This window comes from Palaemon carinicauda, chromosome 18, assembly GCF_036898095.1.
Source record: "Palaemon carinicauda isolate YSFRI2023 chromosome 18, ASM3689809v2, whole genome shotgun sequence".
Taxonomy (NCBI): domain Eukaryota; kingdom Metazoa; phylum Arthropoda; class Malacostraca; order Decapoda; family Palaemonidae; genus Palaemon; species Palaemon carinicauda.
The window spans coordinates 6,515,465-6,520,464 of NC_090742.1; the positions used below are offsets into that span (position 1 = coordinate 6,515,465).

The 5,000-nt window shown below is 32.0% G+C and overlaps 1 protein-coding gene across 1 annotated transcript in view; it reads right to left on the reverse strand.

Annotated features, from left to right (window-relative positions):
* LOC137657594 (uncharacterized) overlaps nt 1-5,000 on the reverse strand; it is a 230,812-nt gene that overhangs the window by 58,566 nt on the left and 167,246 nt on the right.

Sequence of the window (5,000 nt, forward strand, 5' to 3'; positions counted from 1 at the left end):
CAAAGTTATTCCCTATGTATAATATGCATTACTTGAATTAGTTCGGCGCTACACCACACAGTATAACTTAACTGCAAGGGATTATAGTTTATACGTGACATTTACTATGCATTATACCCAAGTTTCATGACCAGATAGTTTATCATTATTGCACGAGTATTTTTCGTGCTTGTAGCCAAGGGGAAGATTTTACCTTTAAAGGGTTTAAAGACCGCTCATGAATGGCAAAGGCGAGGGACAGTGGTGACATTGCCCTATCAAGCAGGACAATGCCTTGGAAACTGACCATATTACATACGATCAGTGCCCAAGCCCTCTCTTCTACAAAGCTACGACCAAGGAGGGCCAGGTAATGACTGCCGATGACTCAGCAGATAGACCTATAGGTTCCCCCCCCCCATCTTTATCTCACAACGATGGTGAGGTTGCAGCAACTAAAGGAACTAACAAGTTTGAGCGGACTCAAATCCCAGTCTAGCGATCACGAGACAAGAACGTTACCACCTGGCCTCCACAACACTATATATATTCTTCATCTGTTCGTTTTTATTTATTTAGTTTCTTTTTTACATACGTCATGGCTGTTTACACAATTGGCTCCAAGCATAAACACAAAAAATTGATATAAGGTTTTTCGTACAAATATGAAAATAATCGTAAACATATATGCAATACTTTACAAGTTTATGATAAGAAGAGCGAATTCATATAAGTTTTTACGTACAAATGTGAATAGCATCATAAAAAAAATATACGATACTTTACAAATTTATGATTTATTCTCATGTTATACACCAGTAATCTTAGAAGACCATAATAAGAGGTTTAGATAAAAAGAGACAGCATAAATCTTGCCGGTAGGCTGACATAAAATACGTAAATACTAAAGAACTCAATTTATGGCAAAATAATTGATTTCCGGAAAATAATAACATTAGCGCAAATAAATTACATATTTCGTGGTTTTATTTTACCAAATTATATACCGAAACAGAAATTCAAAGCAATCATGTTCAAGAAAAGGATTTTCTTAAACGTATTTTCAAGCAGGTCAGAAGGAGTTTATTCCTCCATGTTAGTGTAAGATGTCTAGAATTTATTCAATAGCTAATTCCAAAAGAGGTTTTAGAATAAATTGGAAAGCTAAATTCTAAAAGAGGTTTCCTCATAGTATTGAGTCAACTTCCATTGTCTGGATGCCATGGTATATATCCTTCCTATTACTTCAAATATTTTTTTAAATGCTTAATGAAAGTATGGGTAAAGTCTAACGAATTTTAATTACAGCATGTATCTGTGATCCTTTGTATATTACGATGCATTTTATTCCATTAATATTTTCTAAATACTTTTTAAAGTATTGATATCAAAGAAAAATTACCTTTAGTAAGCGGAACTGTGATACTTTGTGTTATATTAAAACCAAACGAAATTTACCTTTAGTGAGAGGACATGTGACACTTTGTGATATATTAAAATCAAACGAAAATTACTTTTAGTGAGAGGAACTGTAACACTTTGTGATATATTAAAGTCAAACGAAAATTACCTTTAGTGAGAGGAACTGTGACACTTTGTGTTATAACAAAATCAAACGAAAATTAACTTTAGTGAGAGGAACTGTGATACTTCGTAATATATTAAAATCAAACGAAAATTACCTTTAGTGAGAGGAACTGTGACACTTTGTGATATATTGAAATTAAACAAAAATTGCCTTTAGCAAGAGGACCCTTGACAATCTTCCCGAAATCGGTACTGTACCTTTTCCTGCCATTAATGAAGGCAAGTGAAATGTATGTATTCATAGCCAATTCGTTTCCAAGAACGTCCAACATTCGAGCTCTTTCAAGAGGCACGTGCGGGAAATTAACTTTCATATGACGGAAGATGATGTATCATACGCCAATCAAACTCAATGCTTCATACCTGCATCAAAATGAACTTCCCCTGAAGCGAGGAAAGGGGCTAATTGCCAAATGATTTATGGTAGGTCTGCCATTGGCATATTGCTATTTTAAGCAATAATTGCAGTTCGTTAAAAACCATAGCCTTCGGGAAAAAAGGAGACGTTGGTTAATAACGCCCATTAATGTTCAAATTCTGGATTCTTGTAATATAGGGAGTCTTTTGCAAATCGGTTTTTAGCCCTCTGGCATCCTCCACGCAGGTTGTGTTCCACTACATTCAACTGATTACCAGGTAGTAATTATACCGCTTAGATTAAAAGAGGATTATTATATTATATTATTTTTCCTGATTTCCTTCCCTCACTAGGCTATTTTCCCTGTTGGGGCCCCTGGGCTTATAGCATTCTGCTTTTCCAACTAGGGTTGTAGCTTAGCAAGTAATAATAATAATAATAATAATAATAATAATAATAATAATAATAATAATAGTAATAATAATAACGGGATTTAACGAAAAGGTCTTCAAATCAAAAGGGTATTAAACATTTGACCTTTTTGCTGAGAACAACTTAAACTGAAATCACTGATTGCATATTAAGATCGTATCGCAGGGGATAAATTGTAACATTAAAGAATGCTTATAACCTTCTCTTGACAGCTCACGTCGAAGGCATGGCACATAGATAAATAGATGGAGAGATAGATAGATATAACCTTCATTTTGAACATTACTCCTCGTCTTGCCATATCAAGATCCTCTCAAAAGTAATAAATTGTATTATCAAATATTGGTTATAACATTCTCCTGACAGCCAACGTTGAAGGCATGGCACCCAGATAGATAGATAGATAGATAGATAGACAGATAGATAGATAGATAGATATAACCTTCATTTTGAACATTACTCCTCGTCTTACCATATCAAGATCCTCTCAAAAGTAATAAATTGTATTATCAAATATTGGTTATAACATTCTTCTGACAGCCAACGTTGAAGGCATGGCACCCAGATAGATAGATAGATAGATAGATATAACCTTCTTTTTTAACATTACACCTCGTCTCACCATATCAAGATCTTATCAAAAGTAATAAATTGTATTATCAAAGATTGCTTATAACATTCTCTTGACAGCCAACATTAAAGATATGTCACATAGATAGATGGATAGATAGATAGATAGATAGATACAATCTCTTTTAAAATTACTCCTCACCTCGCAATGGATGATGAAGAGAAGGGACAGACGAAGTAAAAGTTACAAAAGTACAGGAAATCTATGGCTATTGAAGCAATGAATTATCTTGTAATCGTTCTCTTCGTTGGAAAATTACCGTACAATCATCGACCGAATGATGATGATAGTTTTACCTTATTGATTCTTCGTATAAAAGGTATGGTTTGTAAAAGAGAGAGGAATTGATCGTCTCAAGTGAGCCTCCAACCGAATGGTTTAGATGTATTTGGAAGAAAAATCTCAGAATTTGGTTTGCTTTGAAAATAGCGTTTGGTAAATAGGAAAATAACTTTAAGGCAGTTGGAGTATTTGATTATATGTTACACTCCTTAATTATAATAAGTCTCTCTCTCTCTCTCTCTCTCTCTCTCTCTCTCTCTCTCTCTCAACCCTGTTTTAAATTGCCTGGAGCTAAGGGACCAGGTTTTCATGCACCTTACAAATATTTCAACTTTGTCACACATATACATACACACGCACACACACACACATATATATATATATACATATATATATATATATATATATATGTGTGTGTGTGTGTGTGTGTGTATATACATATATTCACACACACACACACACACACATATATATATATATATATATGTATGTGTACAGATAATATGTGTGCATATATATTTCAACTTTGTCACACATATACATACACACGCACACACACACACACACACACATATATATATATATATATATGTGTGTGTGTGTGTGTGTGTGCATACATATATTCATACACACACACACACATATATATATATATATATATATGTATGTGTGTGTGTGTATGTGTGTATAGATAATATGTGTGCATTTATGCATATGTCTGTCTGTATGTATGAATGCACGTATGTATGTATGTGTAGGCGTTTACAAATACTAAGAAGAAGACTTAGTTAAAACATCTTATCCTTATTTAAAGGCATAAGATTCTGAAAAACCATAATGAAACTTGTACATCTAAGATCTCCAACAACCTCTAAATAATAATTCAAACGAACTAAACAAATTTTCATAGCAATGCCAAAAAAAAAAAAATCAATGAAAAAGGCATTTCGTCCATGTCCCTGGAAAGAGATCTAAGGAGAAAAATCTATGTTATCTCCATCAGAAGAACACTCAAGATTCAACCTCCTGACCTGACCTTCGAATATCATCTCTATGCATGAATATAATTCATGCCTTTATCCTTCTAGCTTTCTCTTATAATTCCTGAACTCTCTTCGTCTTTCACAACTTTGAATCGGTGAAACTTCAAAAGTTCAAACTTGCAGCGAAGGATTTTCTGTTGAACAGGATGATATAGGTCTCGTTTTTGTAGTTTATTTATGAAAGTTCTATTTTAAGGTTGTTACTGTTTTTAAAATATGTTGTTTTATTTGTTCATTAGTTCTCTTGTAGTCTATTTATTTCCCTATTTTCTTTCCACACTGGGCTATTTTTCCTTGTTGGAGCTCCTGGGTTTATATCATCCTGCTTTTCAAACTAGGTTTGTTGCTTCGCTAATAATAATAATAATAATAATAATAATAATAATAATAATAATAATAATAATAATGATAATAATAATAATAGTAATAATAATAATAATAATGATAATAATAATAATAATAATAATAATAATAATAATAATGATAATAATAATAATGATAATAATAATAATGATAATGATAATAATAATAATAATAATAATAATAATAAAGATCTCTGTTCTGCCTCTACAAACCCTCTCGGTAATAATAATAATAATAATAATAATAATAATAATAATAATAATAATAATAATAATAATAATAATTATTATAATAAAGATCTTTGTTCTGCCACTACAAACCCTCT